The sequence below is a fragment of the Artibeus jamaicensis genome, unplaced genomic scaffold (assembly GCF_021234435.1).
Source record: "Artibeus jamaicensis isolate MK-2021 breed Jamaican fruit bat unplaced genomic scaffold, CSHL_Jam_final scaffold_1964, whole genome shotgun sequence".
NCBI lineage: Eukaryota > Metazoa > Chordata > Mammalia > Chiroptera > Phyllostomidae > Artibeus > Artibeus jamaicensis.
In genome coordinates this window covers 62031008-62054172 of record NW_026522030.1, presented here as the reverse complement: position 1 = coordinate 62054172, position 23165 = coordinate 62031008, and positions in this window count along the sequence as shown.

The following is a 23165-nucleotide window of genomic DNA, read 5'->3' as shown; positions in this document are numbered from 1 at the left end:
TTCTCTCTCACATTAACCTCTCTTTCTCTCTCTCTTTCTTCCCCTCCCCATTCCTCTGTTTCTAAGATCAATAAAACATATCTGTAGGTTATTATATAAAAAACCAAAAGGATGCCTCAAATGGTGATTCCTTTGTGTGATAGAGCACTTCTCTTGTCCATGGACACCCAGAGGCCTCCCTTTGATGGTGTTTATTAAAACTCTTATTTTAATTTCCTGTAGGCTATTTGTGGCTGAAAATCATGAAATTGTTTCCAAAGAGATTAAAGTATAAAGCTAAGAACATTAAAATCTACCCATATCATTTTAGGCATTGGCCTTGAATTTTGAGAAATGAAAGAGGCAGATAACTATAGAGGTTTTGTATTTCTATCTCTGCGTGAGACCTCCAGCCCCTATTTCTCTCCTGAACTCCTGTCTTAGATAACAAACCATCTGGTGCCCATTCACTTTGGGTTGAACCTCTGAAATCTAAAAGCCAGCTACCCAAACTGAAATTTATCATCATTTTCACCTAAACCAGTGGTTAACTTGTTTTTTTTTTTTTATTTTTATTTTTTATTTCAGTTGGTGGTTTCACCAATGTAGGGCAAAATGCTGGGATTCACATAGGTTATTCTACCTCCCTCACACCTTGCATTTAATCAGCTAGAAAGTCCTGACATTTCCAAGTGTTTCTCAAATTTGTCCTCTCCTCTGAATGCTCTATTTCTGACTTCTCTCATCACTTGATTGCATTATTTTAACAAGCTCCTAAGTAGTAATATTTCCAGACTTCTCTAATTTAAATCACTAGCTCTACAATGACTTTACAAAAAGCAAATCTCATTTTTCTGGCTAAAACTCTCAGCCCTGCCCACCATCTGTGCCATTTTTCCCTCCAAGTGTGGTCTGTTAATCAACTGCTTAGTAATCTGCTAGGGAGGGATGTTGTAAAAAAATTCAGATTACTATCCCAACAGCTTTAGAATCGAAGTCTAGTGGAGGCAGAGTCCAGGGATCTGGATTATAAGCAAGCTCTTAAGGTGACTTTAAGTACTGATGGTTTATGAATCATTGACCTACCTATAGGATAAAAGGCAAGTTTCCACCAAGAGCTGGCTCCTGCTAATCTCTTTAGACACCAGCCTCATGCTTTTCTTGCCCCGAAAAGAGGGGACTTCTTTCAGCTTTGTCATTGGTCACTGGCTGGCTCACACAAGCTTGCTTTTCTCAAATCTTCCTCAGTAAAGTGCCCTTTCCTGGCTTCTTTGTCTCACTAATCACAACACACTCAAGCATGGTGATCTCCTCTAACCTTGATGTTCAGTATGTGGTCCTTAGACCAGCGGCTTTAACTTCACAAGTCAACTTGTTAGAAATGCAGAATCCAAGGCCCCACACTGGATGAACAGGGCAAAAATCTGCTTATGACAGTTCCTAGGTGATCTATAGACACTATTACATTTGAGAAGCCCTGCTTTGGGCGAGCCCACTAGATCTCTCTAGTTGGACCAAATTGTGCTTTTGCAGAGCACACTGAGTACACTTTGTGTACACATCTGTCTCTTCTGCTAGAGTATGGGCTCCTGAAAGGCAAGAAACTTTCCTTATTATCTCTTTATTTTCAGCAGCTCTTATTATCCCTGGCACATGAAGTGGTTCAACAAATGTTTGTTTGTTTAAACTGAGCTGACCTGCAGGTCAGCCTAGAACTAAAAAGCTGGATCTTTGATGAAATGTCCTTTTGCACAAACTGGTTGTACTTTCATTTTTGGAAGCTCTTGCTTTTGGCTGAGCTGATGCGGTTTTTGTCTCTTTTTTTCTAAATTCACAGATGGTGTAGAGCGTTTGCTCACAGAGAGTGAATTGCTGAGGGATGTGGATTGCTGTGGGCCGGGCAGCTGGGCTTCCTTGTTGGTCACCAGCCAGACCTTGCTGACTGAAGTTTCCTTCAGGGACTGTGCATTAATTTTTTTCTTCCAAGAGGGTCCTCATTTGAGTTCAGATGTGCGTGTGCACATGGTGCGGGAGAGCTTCTTGGTGCTCAGAATGTAATCTATCTCCGCACGAAGTTATTGCAGTTGCTTGTGCCATTTTCAATTCAAACTCTTTAGCATGAAACTTTTCTTACTCTCAGTTCACATTTTCTACCCCTCATTTTTAGAAACTGTCATGTTTTACCCCTTATTACTTGTATGTATATGTCTGTTTCTTCTGTTGTATTTTGAGCAAGTTGAGGGCAGAGCTGTGCCTTGTTTGTCCATCTCTTCCACAGCACCCAAAATACCTTGTGCAAAATAATACAAAGGACTGTGTATAGAATTGACAAATACTTGGGCTAACAGCCTGGAACTCAGGAGTCTGGGGTTTCTGCTGACTCCATCACTTACTGGCTGTGTGGCTACCTTACCTCTCTAAGCCTAGGCTCCATATCTGTGAAATTGTGAAATGGGGTTAGTAATAAAAACTATCTTCTAAAGATGTGAGCATTAAATGAATTAATCTATGTAAAAGACTATCACTTACTAAGCTTTTATAGTTTATATATTCATTTTGTCTTCATATTCCCTTCATATATGGTTACAAGCTGCCAAATAAGGCATGGATGAGAATCTTGGCATTGCTAATCCTCTCTAACTATTCAATGTCAGTAGAACTAGTAACTATTGCTAGAGCAGAATAGCTTTTGAAGACAAAGCTTTAACTCAAAAACAATAAAAAAATTTTGAAGGGGAGTTTAAGATGCAGGAGGTAACTTTACCATTAGGGTATTTTGGCTGCAGTTCATGACAAATGAAACCATTACGGATAATTTATGTTGAAGCTGTTCATGTCACATGAAAGAGGGTTCAGTTTGCACAGCGCATACTTCTTTATTGCCCAATGATTCATTGAAAATCACAATTTGTGATTATCTGCCTAGTGGAAGGGTCGTTGGTCATAAAACCATCATAGAAAAAAACTCGACGATGAATATTATTTATGCCAGAGACATACATTTGTATTAGCTACACACGTCCCAATGTGTGTGCATTAAAATTACAACAGCACTGACAATTCAAATGAGACCCAGGGAAGGGCGAGCGTCAGCATTTCTGATAAGCTGTACAAAATAATAGTTTGGGATACAAAAATGTTTTCAGCAAGCCATGTACCAAAAGATACTTTCCTTAGGAGCAAAGCCACATTTTCTTATATACTACTATTAACAAAAGAAATAAAAGGCAAGGGTAAAGGCAAAGAAATAAAAAATGGCCTTCTGTACCAGAAACCTCCAACGCCTTGAAATATTTCCCAGTACTTAAAAAGGCACAGGAAAGCAAATTAACTCATTCAGGCCCCATGGGTACTATTGAGTGCCTTTCTGAAGCAACAAAGCAATGGTATAAAAAAGTTGATGATACCTGCTAAGCAACAGTGTTTACCTTGCAATTAGATGGCTTATATGAAATGTCCTTTATAGATACAGATTTGTCTTTCTTAAACTTCAACAAAAGGTATTTTTTTGCACAACTTTTTCTCTCTGTTAATATTACCTTTCTGTGGTTTTGTGTTCTTTATACGTGTAAGAGAAATTTGACCTATCAGAGCTTATCCAATATGCTCAAGTGGATACAAATATGACCGAGGGAGGTGGTGGTGTTATAACAGGTAAATATCCCTGATTTATTCTATATTATGCATTCTTTATTAATCTATCATTTTGTTTCCTATTGATACAATCTTAAATTCTGCCAATGTAGGATATATTGCAGCTTTATAGTGGGTTAATTGCATACATTATGGTTAATAATTAATGTTTATTCATTCATGATATATCATGATTAATTTTATAAGTATAGAATGACAATGAAACAGAAATATAAATCAACAAATTTGAAATTTATAATATTTAACATTTGTGTTCAACTGATGTGCAGTTTAAAGCCTATCACATTATTTCAGTTACTCCTCAAAACAATGCTGTAAAACGAATCTTATTTTCTAGTACTTTGCAACTTACAAAAAAAATGTGAAAGGGCCTCTTCCTCCATTTCTGCTCTTTGATTTCCCAGAAGTAATTAGAATGAACACTTTGGTGTATATATTTTCTGGCTCTTTTAAAAAATGCATAGGCATCATTTTACAAAGGACTGTTATATGTTCTGAGATATGCCTTTATTATTTGGCAGTATGTCATGGACATTTTTTCATGATAGAATGCACATACGTACTATATTCTTTTAGTGCTATTTCAGTTTCGTAAGTGGAAACTGATGTTTTAGGAAGACAAACTTTCCAGCAAATGGCGTAGGTGAGATTGGAGCTGGTATCAGCCTGATTCTGGAACCATGCTTATACCCAGTACACATTGGCCTCTCCAGATGTATTGTAAACATCTGTCTGTCAATGTTTGGAGGACTAGAGAATTATTTTTCAAAGGTTTTTATAAATTATTTTATTTCACCTTCCTGCTGTGTTAATTTCAAGAAGATTATTGATGTATCAAAATATTTAACTTCAATCTAAATTATTTATAATACTCTAATAAACCAATTAGTGAGTGGCTCTGAACTGCTCAGGACAAAATCAAATTGCTTGATCTATCTTAAGAACGGCTTTTTTTGAAAAATGTTTTTAACAACCTATTCTGCAAACAAAAATGATGGTGTTAAATGCAATGGGGACTTTGTGCTTGATGAACAGTTCTAGTCTTCCCTTTATTGAGTGGGACAGAGAAAAGATTGGCATGGAGGCTTTTACAGGGCTTCCATAAAGGCTAAAGAAATATTAATTCCTCCAACAGTGAGCAATTTCTCTTTTCCAGGCACTAAGTTCTGCTTGTGCAGTTAACCTGAGAACAGTGAGACAGTCCTGCTGGACAATTATATTCTAATGGCAGTGGCTGGAGATTGGCTAAATGCTTCCTCCAGTTCATTTGCAAAACAGATTGCTATAAATTGCAAGTAAATTAACTAAATACAAACTTTGACTGGTATTAACTACTTTTTCTTTTTGTTGTTTTCCTGGTACTAAAATTCTTTAAGGATATTTTTCTCTAGTAAATAAATTATGCCTTTAAATATTCAGAGCATCTTCTCATTTGTGCCACTGAGTTAACAAAGGTCCTCCATTAACATAGTGAGTAATACTCAATTTGATATGACTAGTCCCTTTGAGGGAGACCAGTCTTTTCTGGCTTAATTCCAGATCAGATGGCCAGGAAAGCTTCATTTTTATTCTTGCTTCTTTTAAGGTTCTACTTTGGAAACAAAGTGATTGAGAGACACACTCTAAGAAAAGCTCATGAGGATGAACTCAGCTCCTCCTGATAATCATTTGGAAGTTGAGGTTATTTTTTGGGTCATATTAAGATCTGGCATCTTATCAGCCAAATACTCTGTTTAATTATATAGGTGTGATAATTGCCAGTGGAGTAGTTCAGTTAATAATTATAGAAATCCCAATTTAGCAAGAAAAAAGAGGGTGGAACAAAAGTTGATTTCAGCCAAACTGATTGTCAAAAATGTAGGGTTTTGAAAATTATATGTTCATTTGTATCAAATTAAGTCATATAATGTCAATAGCAGTGCAATTGTGAAAATTCCTCATTCAACCTATAATTTGTAAAACTGCCATAAAGATAAAGTTTAGAAAAAAGAAAAAATATAATATCAACAAGTTTTCATTATAATAAAGGCCAGACATATTTTCCTGAATAAAAAGGAGAAATAATTTACTCTAAGCCTCCTTTGAGCACACTCTAGATATCTGAAGAGAGGAAAAGGCAAGTGTGCATAAAACTATTGAAGATATTGGTTTTCCTTTCTTTCTATCAAATTAGTCAATGAGTATATGGGATTTATTTGAGAAATGTATGGCTCTACCTAACTTATAATTAATCATTTGTACTAGGAGGCTTGTTATTAATATTATCACTGTCATGAGCAGTTTGTTTGATAAAACTTTGTGATTCATATCAGGTAATTCCTTGTAGAGCTGACCAAATTACTCTTTTGGATTGCGTTTTCATTTCAATATTTCATCTCTTAAACTTTCTACATTTAGTTCAATGGTTGCTAAAAGCATAGCTGTGTGTTTGAATACAGACCTGTGTGTTTGTTTTACATTTTCTGAGTGAATAATAACACCCTATTTAATGACAAACATAAAATCATTAAAAGATGCTGCATTCTCACAAACAGGTCAAAGAATTTACAAACACAGCAAGAGATGTGGTCTCATAATATTTTTGCAATAATTACATTCGTCTCCTCATTACACAAAAAGCCTTAAAAGTGTACTGAACAGTTAAGACATTCTAGAGCACGGGGAGAGACCTCATTGCTTGAAGTCACAGAGAGGGAAGTAAGGACTGAGGGGCAAACACATGGGGGCTGTGAGCACCCATGCATGGCCCTGGAAAGAGTGTGGGCTGAGTCCGGGTGACCAGAGGTGGCCTGGCCAGTGCATGCGCTCACCACCCAGAAAGATAGAGCTTTGTGGAACACCTGGGCACCACACCTGTGGACCCAGAGAGAGTGTGGGCGCCTCAGGAGACCCAAACCCTACATCTATAAACCTGCCCCTCAGCCTGCTGCAGCCAGCAAGAACAGAAAAAATGGTTTGGCCGGTTTGAAACCAGCAAGAGGGTATTTTTTGTATTGTTTTCTTGTGTTTTTGTTTTTTGTTTGTTTGTTTGATTTATTTAAAGTGTTTTTAATTGTCTAATTTTTATTATTTTTATCTCTCAATTTCTTTTGCTTTTTTCCCTTATTTCTTCTTCATTTTATTCCTTCTTCATTTCTTTCCAATTTTATCTCTTCTACCTTCCTTAGTCTGCTTTCTTTAACTTTTTCTTTTTTTTTTTTTTTTCTGAAGTACCCACAATTGAGACAAAAAACCCTGGAACTGTGAAAAGACCAGAGTTGGACTCAAAGAGGGGGCATCCCAACAGCTGAGACAGAGAGACAAATTTCACTTTGCTATTACAGAGAACCTGCAAGATATTGCATATTTGTATTATTATTTTTCATTATTCTTACATTGTTTATTTGAATAATATTTTTGTATTCCTCTTCTTTCTTTTTAGTCTTCTTTGCTTGGCTGGTTATATTGTATCATTTGACAGGTTTCCCCTGTTCTCTTATTTATAATGTATTGCAAATTTACTGTCCTTTACTTCATCTGTATTCTATTAGCTCACTACTGAAGGTCCAATACTCCCTATTCTTGGTATCTAGATTTCATAGATGCTGTCATATGGTTATTGATCTAATATTATTATAAAAAATAGCTATTCCATACAATTATAAATACCTCGCATCACCGCTCCTGGATCTTAGCCTACTTCACAGTTTCCTGAACTCTGTTACTGTAGTGGTTAACTCTATTCTCTCACACACTACACCTATTTACTATCCTTTACTCTCACCTTACCTCAGAATCTGAACTCCCACAACCTCACTGCTTTCAAGATCCAACTCACAAGCCTTCCTCTCCAGCAAGAGTCTTATCTTATTTCCATCCATTCTAAAAAGTGGCTAGTTGGGTGGAACATCACAGTTAACACTATGCATAGCCAAAGGATCTCCTATCTCTCCTTTATGGGCTGCTACTATAAATAGCATAGACTATTTTCTTGCTGTCTTAAACCATTTTGCTTTACCCCTCCAAATGATCACAAAAAAGAGTAGGTGGAAGTGGTGAACACCAGGATACCTGAAGGAGAGTGTACCATTGAATCTCATAGATATTCTACCACAGGAGTTTACACCATAAACCCAGGGAGTCACAACAAATCAACTTAAGAAGCTGAGGCTAACAAGAAATCTAGCAAACAATGGGAAGACAAAGAAACAATCCCCAAATGAAAGGAAAAGAGAAAACCTCAGGAAAAATGCTAAATGAAATAGGGACAACTTAACTATCAGTTCAAAGCAATGTTATCAGGAAACTGCATGAGCTTACAGCAAATTACAGAAACTACAGGGAAACTACAATAAACTCACTGCAAACTATGTGAACAGGAAAAAGGAAATAGAAACTATCAACTAGGGACAAGAAGAAATGAAGAATACAATTTCTGAACTGAAGAACACAGTAGAAGGAATCAAAAACAGGCTATATAAAGCAGTAGATTGGATCAGTGAGCTGGAGGACAAAGTAGAAAAAAACACCCAAAAAGAGCAAGAAAAGAAAAAGAGGCTCAGAAAGAATGAAGAGGGATTAAGAGAAATACAAGATAATATGAAACATAATAATATCTGAATAATAGGGATACCAGAAGAAGAAGAGCAAGGGATAGAAAACCTGTTTGAAAAAATAATGATGGAAAACTTCCCAAATTTGATGAGAGAAAAAGTCACATAAATCCAAGAAACACAGAGATTCTCAATCAAGAGAAACCCAAAGAGGACCACTTCAAGACACATCATCATTAAAATGGCAAAATTCCAAGACAAAGAGAGAATCTTAAAGGCAACAAGGGAGAAAAAAAAGTAACATACAAGGGAGCTCCAATAAGGTTAGCAACTGAGTTCTCAATGGAAATGCCCAAGCCAGAAGAGAATGGCAAGAAATATTCCAAGTAATGAGAACCAAAGGACTACAACCAAGGCTACTTTACCCAGCAAGGCTCTTAATCAAGATAGAAGACCAAATAAGGAGCTTTCCAGATAAAAGAAGTCTAAAAGAATACATCTCCACCAAACCAGCTCTGCAAGAGATGCTAAAGGGACTGCTTTAAGGAAAGGAAGGAAAAGAGAGAGGGAGAGAGAGAGAGAAAGGAACATAGGTATGAAAATGACAATGAATAAGGACCTATCAATAATAACCTTAAGTGTAAATGTATTAAATGATCGAATCAAAAGACATAGAATAACTGAATGGATAAGAAAGCATGACCCACACATATGCTGCCTACAAGAGACCAACCTCAGGACAAAAGACTTACACAGATTGAAAGTAAAGGGCTGGAAATAAAATTTCCAAGCCAACAGAGAGGAGAAAAAAGCCAGGGTAGCAATACTCATATCAGACAAAATAGACTTCAACAAAAGGGGCATAAAGAGAGACCCAGAAGGTCACTTCATATTACACCAAGAAGACATAAACATTATAAATATATATGCACCCAAAGTTGGAGCACCTAAATATATTAAAAAAATCTTAGAAGACTTCGAGAAAGATATTGACAGCAACACAATTATAGTAGGGGATTTTAACACCCCACTGTCAAAAATAGAAAGATCTTCCAAACAAAGTATCAACAAAGATACTGTGGCATTGAATAATGCCCTAGACGAAATAGGCTTAACTGATATATATAATAGAGCCCTTCATCCCCAAAAAGCTAAATACACACTCTTTTCAAATGCACATGGAACATTTTCAAAGATATATCACATGATAGAATATAAAACAAGCCTCAACAAATTCAAGAAAATTGAAATCATACCAAGCGTTTTCTCTGACCACAAGAGACTATAACTAGAAACCAATCCCAATGGGAAAAAAAAAAAACAAAAACAATATTAGGGAGATTGCATAGCATGTTATTGAACAGTGAATGGGTCAATAATGAAATTAAAGAAGAAATCAAAAAGTTTCTGAACACAAATGAAAATGTACTCACAACAACTCAAAACTTATGGCACACAGTGAAGGAAGTCCTGAGAGGGAAGTTCATAGTGATAGAGGCCTACCTTAAAAAGATAGAAACACTTCAAACAAACAGCCTAACCCTATGCCTATAAGAACTCAAAGAACAACAACAAAGACAGCCCGGAGCAAGTAGAAGGAAGGAAATAACCAAGATCAGAGCAGAATTAAATGACATAGAGATGTAAAGCACAATTCTAAGGATCAACGAATCGAGGAGATGGTTCTTTGAAAAGATAAACAAAATCAACAAGCCTTTAAGAAAGCTCATTAAGAAAAGAAGAGAGAGGACCCAAATAAACACAATCCGAAATGAAAGAGGAGAGACACATAAATACAAAGCATTGTAACAAATTACTATGAAGAACTGTATGCCAGGAGATTTGAAAACTGAGGTGAAATGGACACAATTCTAGAAAAATATAATCTTCCAAAACTCAGTGAAGAAGAAGCAGAAAGCCTGAACAACCAATAACAGCAGATTAAATTGTAGCAGTAATAAAAAAACTCCCAACACACAAAAGCCCTGGACCAGGACAAGTCCTGATTTTACAGCAGAATTCTATGAAAAATTTAAGGAAGAGCTAACCCCTATCCTTCACAGACTATTCAAAAAAATTCAATATGGTGGAAGACTCCCAAACTCTCTTTATGAAGCCAACATCATCCTAATCTCCAAAGCAGAAAAAGTTACAACAAAGAAGGAAAACTTCAGTTCAATATCGCTGATGAACACAGATGCTGAAATCCTGAACAAAATATTGGCAAACCACATCCAACAATACACCCACCCTTTGGAACAGCATGGATGGAACTGGAAAGCATTATGCTGAATGAAATAAACCAGGCAGTGAAAGACAAATACCATATGATCTCACTCACCTTTAACAGGAACCTAAACAACAAAACAATCAAACAAGCAAAAAATATAACCAAAGACACTGAATTAGAGAACAGGCTGACAGTGTCCATAAGGGAGAGTTGAGGGAATTTCAGGGGGAATGGAGAAGGGTTTACAGGGACAAGTATAAAAGACACACAGACAAAAACTAGGGGGGTAGAAATGGGAGGGAGGGGAAAAGGGTGGGTGAGCAGGCTGCAATGTGAGTAAAAGACAGAAAACTGTGCTTGAACGACAATTCAAATAATAAAGTAATTAATTAATTAAATTTTAAAAAAAGACATTTTAATTTTTTCCCACCACAAAAATAGCCACAAATGCTTTGAAATAAAGCCAGATACAGAGAATGGCAAAAACTGATACTAAAAAAGAGAAACTTAGGTGCACAGTTTATAGGTTATTTTAATGGCCATAGTAACCGAACCTTTAATTTTGCATGGATGCTTTTTAGTGGAATGTCCATGGTAGTAAGAGATTCTTTCTTTTGTAGGTATGACCCTTGATTTACAAGCAATTGGGTAAGATCTTTTCTGGCTTTAAAAAATGTTGTCAAGTTAAGCCACATACAAAATATTTCAAATTACTTTACTTGGCATTTGGACTTACAGGGCTACTGTGTACTAGAACTCTCAAAATTAACATGGCAAAAAAAAAAAAAAACATTGTTTACCTGCTTTTATTCCCAAATGACATCCCCTCATTCCCTGTCTCAGTACATGGCATCACCACTCACCTAGGTCCTCAAACTAGAAGTCTATGCTGTGTTCTGATTCTCTTCTCATTCCCCAAATGCAATCTGTCAGAAAATCTTTTTACATTTTTATCAAATTTATTGGGGTGACGTTGGTTAACACATTTATATAGATTTCAATCTTCCAATTCTATAATAAATCATCTGTATATTGTATTGTGCGCTTACCACCCAAAGTAAAGTTTCCTTCCATCACCATTTATCACTTTACCCTCTTCTACCTTCCCTTACTCCCTTTCCCATTGGTAATCACCAAACTGTTGCCTGTGTCAGCAAGTCTTGTACATATTCCTGACGGTTAGGAGAGACACTCTTCCACTGGCCCTGAGCATCTCTCCACGTTCTTTTCGTGCCTAGAACGATAGGCCCTGACTTGTCTTCACTTGGGCAATTTCTCAGAGGTGTGATTGCACAATGTCTCCTTTGGAGATAAAGTGCAATCTTGCTTACTGATTGCTGTAAAAGTGGTAGATTCCCTAAACTCAGTGTCCTGTGCTATCATACAATCTACACATTTACAAAAGATGTCACATGGGTCAAATAAAAAATAAATATTCTTGGTGTGTAAATATGACCCATTTGATACTAAAAAAACTGTATTGGATATTTGAAATTTAAATTTAACTCAGAATCATTTATTTTTTCATTGAAATTTATATTTTGATAATTGAACATTATAAAAAATGATTCAGAGAGATCCCATACGCACTTTACACAATTTTTCCCAAAAGGAACATTTTGTAAAGCTATAGTACAGTATCTCACTGACGCAACCCACTAATGTTATTCAGAGTTCCCAAGTGTGGTGTGCATTCATTTGTATGTTTGTGTGTGCACATGCATGTGCACATGTGTTTAGTATTATACAGTTTTTCATATCCATATTTTGCACCACAGTCAAGGTTAGAACACTTGTATCATTACAAAGGTCCCTTCTGTTGCGCTTTAATAACCATTTAATTGCTGTCTATGTTTAATGTCACATCATTTGCACTTGCCAACACCACCTATTGTTTCTAGATGTTTTAGTTTTGGTTGTGGACTCATTGGTATTTTCTATTTAGAATATCATCTATAAATAATTTTATTTATTTTTTTCTAATTTGAATGCCTGTAATTTCTTCTTTTTATAGCAGTGGCTAGAACTTCCAGTATCATATTGAATAAGGGTATTGAGAATGAACACCTAGACTTATTGCTGACATTAACACTAAATAAGTCAGTTTTTTACTATTAAAAATTATGTAGCAATATTTTTTTTGTAAAGGCTTTTTATCAAGTTGAGTAATTTCTCTACAGTCTTAGTTTTCTGTAAGTTCTTATAATGAATAGATGTTAGATATTGACAACTGATTTTTCCTGTGATAACTGATATGATTATTTCTTCATTAGGTATTTTTTGTTTTGTTTTTATTTTTTATTAAATTTTATTTAGTTATTTTTCAAGTACATTTTTTAAATCTATTTTTCCCATCCCACCACCCCCCGCCCCGTCTCCCCCCTCCCTCCCATTCCCCCCCTCGCCCCTGCCCAGTCCTCATCCCTGTGTCTTTCATACTTGTTCCTCAAAATCCCTCCCCCTTTTTCCCCTTAAATTCCCTTCCCTCTCCCCTCTGGTCGCTGCCCACTTGTTCTCTATTTCAGTGTCTTTGTTTTTATTCTGTTTGCTTGTTTGTTTTATTCTTTAGCTTCCTGTCAAAGGTGAGATCATATGGTATTTGTCCTTCAATGCCTGGCCTATTTCACTCAGCATAATGCTTTCCAGATCCATCCATGTTGTTGCAAAGGGTAGTAGCTCCTTCTCCCGGCTTCCAGTCCACCCCCCTTCATTAGATATTTTATGTAGTAGATTACATGGATCTTTGAATCTCCAACCACCTTTGCCATGCCTGGTTCATAGTATGCAATTGTTTTTGCACTTGGTTGAATTCAGTGTATTAGTATATTAGTAAGAATTTTTGCATGTATGAACATGAAATATATTGCTCTGTAATTTACCTTGTTATACTGGATTTGTCTGATATTTATATCAAAATCAGAGTAATAATGGCCATGTAAAATGAGTTGGGAATTATTCCCTCCTCATTTATTTTCTGTAATTATGTAACATTTGGTGTTAATTTCCTTTAAAATTTTGGTAAAATTCTCCTGTGCAACTATTTACATCTAGATATTTCTTTTTGATGAGTTTTTAAATTATGAATTAATTTGTTAATGGTTAAAGAGACATTCAGATTACATATTTAATCTGGTTGAGTTGTGGTAGTTTGTGGATTTAGAGAATTTAGCCCATTTCTTCCACATTATTAAATGTATGATTACAAAACCATGTACATGATTTTTATTATATTTTTATTGACAGCAATGTCTGTAGTGTTATCTTCATTATATTTATGATGTTTGTGATTTGTGTCTTTATTTTTGTAAGTCTTGCTAGAATGTTTTAATTTTATTGATTTTTTTGAAGAGAGATGACAAAATTGTTCATCTTTGATGAACAATCTTTGATGAACAATTGTTCATCTTTGATGACAAAAATGAAACAAATTGTTTCATTTGTTTTCTCTGTTGTTTTTTGTTTCATTATTTCATTTACTTTTCGGTCTGCTCTTTATTATCTACTTCCTTTTGATTGATTCAGGTTTATTTTTCACTTCTTTTTATATTTCTTGATTATTGCTTTGAGAACTTTCTTAATTTCTAGTGTAAGCTTTAATACTATACATTTTCCCTTATCACTATTTTCCATGGATCCTACATATTTTGATAGATTGTATTTTTATTTTCATTCAGTTCATTGTATTTTTATTTCTATTAAGACTTCCTTTTTTGACAATGAATTCTTCAGAATTCAAAAGAGTGCTATTTAGTTTCCAACTGTTTAGAGATTTTCTGGTTAACTTTCTGCTACTGATTTCTTGTCTGATTCCATTGTGTTCAGAGGACACACTCTATGATTCTAATTCTTTTTATTTGTTCAGGTATGTTTTATGACCCCAGAAAAGGTAATCTTGGTGAATGTTCTATAGGTAATTGAAAGAAAAATGTATATTTTGTCATTGGGTAGAGTGTTCTATATATGCCAATTATAGTTTATTGGTTGATTTCACTGTTTAGGTTTTGTATATCTCCTTGCTCATTTTCTATGAAATAATTATATCAGTAATTGAGAGGGGCAATGAAGACCCCAATAAAATTGTCGTTTTTGTATGTATCCTTTGAGCTCTATTAGTTTTTTCCTTTATATATATTCAAGGCTCTGTATTTTAGTGCAATATATTAAGAATTCCTATGCAAGGTTGTCCAACCAGTGGCCTGCAGGCCACATGTGGGTTAGGATGGCTATAAATGTGGCCCAACAGAAAATCATAAATTTACTTAAAATTTCTTCTTGTTCATCAGTTTTTGTTAGTGTTTGTGTATTTAATGTGTGGCCCAAGACAACTCTTCTTCTCCCAGTGTGGCCCAGAGATGCCAAAAGATTGCATACCCTTCAGTGGACTAATCCTTTTATCATATTGTAATGTTCCTTTTTGTCTCTAGTAATTTTTATTGCTATGAAGATTATTTTATCAGCTATTAATATAACCACTCCTACTTTTTTTTGCAATGCATATTTTTTGTTTCCTTTTACTTGAAAATTATCTGTGTAATTGAATTTGAAGTGAATTTGAAGTGAATTTCTTATAAACAGGGTTCTTACCCACTTTACCAATCTCTGCATCTTATGTGATATATTTAACTATTCACATTTAAGGTAATTACTAATATGATAACACTTTACCATGCTATTATTTGTTTCTTTTGTTTCTTTTGGTTCTGATTATTTTCCTCTATCCTTGCCTTCTTGTGGGTTACCTGAAAATTTTTTAGATTTCATCTTGATTTATACATAATATTTTTAAGTATAGCTCTTTGTATAGCTTTTGTTATGGTGGCTATGGCAATTAAAATGTAAATACAAGCACACGCATACATACATATATTATATAACTACCAATTGACTCTATAAATCTAGCATAAGCATCTAGTAAGATTCATATAGTTAGTCTATTAGTATCAACATTTTACAACTTTTGAATGAATGTGGTAAACTCATTTCATTTAGGGTCTTTTATTTCCCTCACATATTTTTAAATATTTTATTTATTTATTTTTAGACAGAGGGGAAGGGAGGGAGAAAGAGAGGAAGAGAAACATCAATGTGTGGTTATCTCTTGCACACCCCCTACTGGGGACCTGGCCTGCAACCCAGGCATATGCCCTGGGTTGGTAATCTAAGCTGTGACCCTTTGGTTTGCAGACCCATGCTCAATCCACTGAGATACACCAGCCCGGGCTATTTCCCTCATTTTTAAATATCGTTGTTTTAGTGTCATATGGTATTAAAATTTGTTTTAATCATCAAATATCCCTGATAAAAATTCATGAGGAGATATATAACTATATTTCTGCTCTTTCTGTTACTTATTTCTTCCTGATGTTCCAAAATTCTTTTATTATTTCCTCTCTGTTTGTAGATGTTCTTTTAGCCAATCTTAAGGCATAGATAAATGCAACAACCAATTATGTCAGTTTTCCTTTGTCCAGAGATGACTTAATTTTCCCTAATTTCTAAGTTATTTTTTGCCATGTATAAAATTCATTTTGACAGTATTTTTAGCATTTAAAAAAATATCATAAAATTTCCTATGGTCTTCATAGTTTTAAAAATCTGCTGCTATTTGGTTAGTTCCTTATAGATAAAGGACTATTTCTTTTAGCTTGATTTCAGCATTTCTTTTCTTGTCTTTATTTTTTAGAAGTTTAATTATGATGTGTCTTGGTATAGATTTCTTTCAGCTTAATCTTCTTTGAAATTTGACCCTGTTTTTGAATCTGTAGACTTGTGTCTTTCGTCACATTTGGGAAGTTTTCCATTATTAATTATTTGAATATATTAAGTCCACTTTTTTTCTGTTTTCCTTTTGTGATTCTTATGATATGAATGTTGGATCTTTTGTTACTGTCATACATATGTCCAATTTTCTGTTTAGTTTTTCTAGTTAATTTTTTCAGTCTATTTAGATTATGTGAATTCTATTTATTTGTTCTCAAGTTCATCCATCTATCCTTTTTTAAAATCTCTACTCTACTGTTAAATACATCAGGCAATTTTTTATTTCTTTATTATATATTTTAGTTCTATAATAAGCATTTGGTTCTTTTTTATAACTACATATTTTTACTAATAACTTTCAAGTTTTTCCATCTGTATCAGAAGTTGTAATTTATTTGTTAAAACATTTCTAGGAAAACTGATCTAAAATCCATGTCAGATAATTAGAATACCTGATCCATCTCAGTGTTGGTATCAGATGATTTTTTAATACAAATTATGATTCTTTTTGCTCATTGTGTTGTCTGTTATTTTTTTATTTTATTTTTGACTTTTGCTATTTTGTTTGGAGTCTCTGAGATGTATTTAATCATTTATTGAGGCTGTTCTGTTTTTTTACACTGTTTAGTTTTAACAAGCGTTTTCTGGCCTACTCTTATGTGGTTCCAGTAAAAGTTAAATTTTTAGAACTTGCATTATTATTATTTTAATCTACTTTTATGTCACTGGGGTTTCTGCTAGGATAGAGCCCATTATTGCTCCTTGAGGAGATGACAGTCGTTTCCCCAGGAAGGGGCACAGGATTTCCACTCTGGTAGCGGGGAGTCTCAGTCCTGCAAGGACATGTAGATTCCAGGGCCAGGTGATTGCTGGGGCTGGATTTTCCTTGCTACCTCTGCCTGCCAGCCTCAGTATCCCTTGGAGAAAATAACACATCTCAGGCTCCCAATGTTTTAACATTGGTGGTGCTGCAGGTTCATCTTCTTTACAACTGGTGTCAGGGAGGCTGATTTCTGATCTCCTGTTCCATCCAGAGAACTGAATTGCCTTCTGTTGCCAGGTTGGAAGCTAGGAAACATTGGGCCAGGGTCACCTTCTTGTGTGGGGTTTGGGGAGAGGAACTTAGGACATTCTGTTATGTGTTGGTTTTCCAGTCTTGGGGTCAAGACCAATTTAGCTGATTTTTACCACTTTTCATAGTTGTATCTTGCACTCACTGCAGGATTTATAGTTGTTTCAAGAAAAAATGATAAATGGGTTCATACCATCTTGACCGGAATGGGATTTTATCTTGCCTGTGTTTTTAATTGCTAATTATGGCAACCCTAACTAGGCCACAAGTAACTTGGAGCACAAGTAGTCAACATAATGTATAGTTTGTTTATATTTTTGTTTACTTGATCTTTACAGTGAAAGTGGATTCATTAGATTTAAAAACAGTCAATAGAAGAGAAAAAAAATGTACTTGAAAAGTAACTAAATAAAATTAAAAAAAAAAAAAGAGGGAAGGGAACTTAAGGGGGAAAAAGGGGGGAGGGATTTTGAGGAACAAGTATGAAAGACACAGAGATGAGGACTGGGGGGGGGGGAATGGGAGGGAGGGGGGGAGACCGGGGGGGGGGGGGGAAGAGAAAAAAATGTACTTGAAAAGTAACTAAATAAAATTAAAAAAAAAATAAAATAAAATAAAAAATAAAAAAAATAAAAACAGTCAATAGAATAGGGCAGGGAACCCTAAACTACACTCCCCAGGTTGTATTTGCCCTATAGTATGTTCTGACAATGGCATTAGAGCTAAGAATGGTTTTAGATTTCTAAAGTGTTTAAAAGAAAAACAAAAAGGAATGTGTGACACATTTATATGTGGGCAGGAAGGTCTAAATCACTTACTATCAAACCCTTTACAGAAAAATTTTGCTGACCTTAGTTTAAGCATGTGAAAAAAAAAAACCCCACTAAAGTTGAATTTAGAAAAGGAAGGTTTGATTCTTAACTTTGAAATTGACAAGCTTGATAACATTGGGAAAATTACAAAAACTCCCTATGCTATATTTTTTTCCCTTCATAAATAAAAAATTTGATAAAAGCATTCATAAAATTCTTTCTGCATGAAATTTTAGATCAGCCATTCATAAACTATTGTAGTTGGGTAATTTTCTAAATGAGGATTATTTTAAGCCCAGCTTCTTATTTTGAAAAAAAATTGAAGTGTATTAGAAATTTGAACAAATAGTACAGTGAATATCCACATACCCTTCACAAAAATTACCATTGTCATAATTTGCTATATTTACTTGATCTGATTCTTTGTATATTCATATGTCTACCTATTTATCATTTATATGTTAATTTTATGTTTTCTGAAACATGGAACTATATTGCAGCCTTATTAATACTTTGCTCATAAATATTTCAGTATGTATTTCCTAACAAGAATTTGACAGGAACAGGCACCATTTGAAAGCTTGGGAATGTAGAAAGAGAATAAAATAAGAGTGTTAATTCAAGGTCTTATAGACATTACAGAGATTCATGGTGGAATGAATATAAAACAAAATCCAAGGAAACTTTCTAGAACAAAGAGTGGAATTCTTATATTGAAATTCACAAAATATCATACACAAAGGAAAACTGACATAGGAGCAATACCTCCAATACATATCCCAGTTAAGCAAATAGACTTCAAAGATAATAAAAGCTTCAGGACTGTTGGTCAAAAATACTAAGTGTATTTATTATAAAGAAAATCTTGTCATCGGATTTCTTGATAGCAACGCACAAAGCAAAACAACAGCAGAACAACATTTTTTGCTCATCAAGGAAAGACAGTGTGAGACAAGTATTTTATATCTAGTCAAGCCACCCATCAGGTATCAAGCTCTAAGGAAGAAACCAACAGTTTTAATGTATGAATTTGGAGATGGTTTATTATGTACTTTATTTCATGTATGTGTGTGTTTTGTGTGGTGGGTGGGGGAGGTTTTAAAAGCCTTGGATGGGAGGGGAAAACACTAATATTTATTGAGTATTTATTATGAGCTAAATGTACATAACAACTTTGAGTTAAGTCTAATTACCTCTATTTTTCAATACAGAAACTGATAAACCAACAACATTGTTTGACATATGTGACTCAGTATGTGTCAAAGCCAGTATTCAAATCCTATTGTCTTTCACTGTAAAACATTGATCTTTTTTTTTTTATAGCAAGCTCACTGTGGATGCTCCAAATTCACTGCCTACTCTATAATGCAACTCCAGTTTTGTGATATTGTTTTTAATTAAGAAAGAGATATGATCCTTCTTACTACTTTATTTAATACTTCTGTAACTGGTAAACCATTCATAATTCTCCTCAGCTGACAAGCACTTCTACTCTTTTTGCAGTAGCTTAAGCTCAGAATACTATAAAGAGCATAGTGATTTTATTTAAACACTTAAAAACAATCAAATACGATGGTTTTACATGCTCAAATTTCCTTTCAGAATGAGTCACATCTGATAATAAAGAATAACACTGAAAATTCTAAAAGCTTTCAGCATTCATTGAGTCTATTTTGAATCCATGTAAAATAAACAACATTTTCAATAGAAATGTTATCTCCAATCGGAAATTAACAGAGTATATAGGACTACAAATTTTAGTGTGGTATTAGCATTATCACTTTTAAGCAGAGGACAACAAGATCATTAGGTGTCATTTCTGAGACTCTGCACCTTATCAGCTTCCATGACAAAGAACTCTTAAGTATCTACTGTCTGTGCTAATAATATCATAGCCTACCAACCACATGTCTACACAGAAGAAAATAGAGCTATTAAAAATGCTCCCTCTTTCTCTTAAAAATCCAACATAAGCAATTCAACATAGATCCTAATGCAAGAAAACATAATGGTATCTGTAAGACACAATAAATATATTACTTAATTAAATGCTGCCCATTGTTTGAAAGTTGGTATAAAGATTCGTGTCTAACTTCAGAGTTTCCGAAATGCAGCCTTATCTTATTGGATTAAATAAATGACTGGGGTGAGTTCCTGAGAAATAGAATTAAAATGCCTCCAAATGTTCTAGTCAATGTTGTAGCCTTTGTAACAGTGTCCTAACCTGGTCAATGTATACATTTGTAGCTGAAATTCCATTGTCATTACTGAAATGGTTTTTTTTAGCAGTTTATAACCAGAATATTTTAATTCTCACCATCCTGAAAATAGACAGAAATTGACAGACCAAAGATACCTTGAAGAATACAGCAGATTTACTTTGGCTCGTTGACAATTTTAAAATACAACAGTCGCTAGTCTTTCACCAGATCTCTCTCTACTCCTAAAACAAACAACAAGATTTTAGACAATTTGGATATTTTTTAATCTTAATTATATTATTTATTGTATCGCTTTCTCCTTTGATTTGGACAAAACATCAGATTCATCTTGTTAAGATGGAAGAATTTGAAGGGGTTGTGATATAAAAACAAAAGGAGATGGCAGCTCAGGGTCTGGCAAATTGCAAGCACTGCACTCATGTGTTTTTTCCTTTGCCTCTGACAAATGGAATACCATTTCTTAGGGTTACTTTGAAAAAGTAGAAGTAATACAGCAAAGCAGTATTTCAGAAGAAGTCAACTCAGTGTGAAGTACAGTGCCTGGTAAAGTAACTGCCACATTTTAGTCAAACTACTGAAAATGCAGGAGCAATTTGAAGAGGAGGAATAAATTCTAATGAACTGGACACTATCTTCCAGCCATTCTTTTAATAAAATTACTAGTTTTATTAATTAATAATAAAATTACTAAAATTTCCCAGTGTGGTTTACTTCCTGTGAAATAATTTGCCCATTTTAATTGAATTGTTTGCTTTTCACTATTGAGTTATATGAGTTATTAATAAATTTTGGATATTAACTATTTATCAGATGTGTAATTGGCAAATATGTTCTCCCATTCAGTGAGTCGTCTTTTCATTTTGTTGATGGTTTACTTTGCTGTGCAACACCTTTTTAGCATAGTGTAATCCCATTTATCAATTTTTTTCGCTTCCTTGTCTAAGGAAATGTATCATAAAATATATTACTAATTGCAGTAACAAGTATAAAGGACATATGGACAAAAGGGGGGGTGGGCTGAGATGGGAGTAAAAAGCAGAAAACTGTACTTGAACAATTAGAATAAAATTAAAAAAAGAAAATATATTACTAAGAGAGATGTCTGAGATTTTATTACCTATGTTTTCTTCTAGGATTTTTATGGTTTTGAATCTTTAATCCATTTTGAGTTTATTTTTGTATATGGTATAAGAATGTGGTCTTGCATGTATCTGCCCAATTCTCCCAACATCATTTATTAAATAGATTGTCTTTATTTTATTGTATCTTCTTGCCTCCTTTGCTGAATATTAATTGACCACATAGTTATGGGTTTATTTCTGGTTTATCTATTCTATTCCATTGGTCTGAATGTCTATTTTTATGCCAGTATTATTCTGTTTTTATTAGTATGGCCTTGTAGTGTAGTTTGACAGCAGATAGCATGATTCATTCAACTTTGTTTTTCTCCCTAAAGAAATGGCTATTTGGGGTCTTTTGTGATTCCATAGAAACTTTTAGATTATTTCTTTTTTTCAATATTTTATTCATTTATCTTTAGAGGGGAAGGGAAGGAGAGAGGGAGAGAAACATCAATGTATGGCTGCCCCTCGTGTGTCCCCAGTCAGGAACTGGTCTGCAACCCAGGCATGTGACCTGACTAGGAATTGAACCGTGATATTCTGGTTCGCAGGCCCGTGCTCAATCCACTGAGCTATACCAGCCAGGGCCTAGATTATTTCTTTAAAGAGGATATACAGAGGGCCCATAGACATATGAAAAGACATATGACCAACATCACTAATCAGCATAGAAATGCAAATTAAAACTGGGGGGGGGGCACTTTCCTTGCAAGTCCCCCCGAGTGCCACAGATGAGAATAAACATGACTGAGATATGATGTGATCTGCTTGGGAAGGAGAGGTGGCCATTTTCCCAGAGGAAAGAGGCTGTGAGCAGTGGCCAGTTTCTCAGGGGAAAAAGGTGTTGAGCCCCTTTCTCCAAAGACTTTTATTGGGTTGTGATACTCAGGAATACAGGGCAGCAAGGATCAAACAGTAGATAACATTTCAAAGAAATCTGAGGGTTTAGTCTGAGTCAGAGTCTGTCAGGAATAGAGTTTTAGAGTTTCCTGCTGGAACCCTTAACATATGAATGAAAGCACTCTTAGCAGAGCAGATTTCACAGGTTTATCAGGAAGTCTTTGTGATGCCAGATTGTTCCCCAGGACATGCTCTAGCAAGGCAAGGAGCTGCACCCCTCCCCAACAGGTATTCAGGCTTAAGGAGATTAGAGCCAGGAAGCACTCCTCCCAGAGAACATGGGGACTCGGGCTTTGTCAAAGCCAGGGGGCCAGAGTCCATTGCTCTTTGTTGCAGCGCCCCAAGTCCTTCCATGAAGGCCTACCAAGTGATCGTGTCTTGCTTAGGTTGCCCCTCCACTGAGGGGTCTTACCCATCAAGGACTTCTGACCATGCTTTGGGCCGGGAGGAAACTGAGGCAGCATTTGCTGCGAGAGACAAGCCTTGTCTCCTGTGGCTCAAATTCCAGAGGTCACTGACTCATCCTTAGCCACAGGGGGTAGAGAGTTACAATTCCTAAAACCAGGCAGAGTGGTCCACAACATGAAACCACAATGAAATATCACCTCACACCCATCAGAATGGCTATCATCAGAAAATCAACAAACCACGAGTTTTGGTGGAGAAAAGGGAACCCTCCTGCAATGTTGGTGGGAATGCAGATTGGTTCAGACTCCCTGGAAAACAGTGTGGAGGTTCCTGAAAAAGTTGAAAATGGATCTGCCTTATGACCCAGTGATTCCACTATGAAGAAACACAAAACACTAATTTGAAAGAATATATGCACAGTTATATTCTCTGCAGCATTGTTTACAATAGCCAAGCTATGAAAGCAACTGAAGTA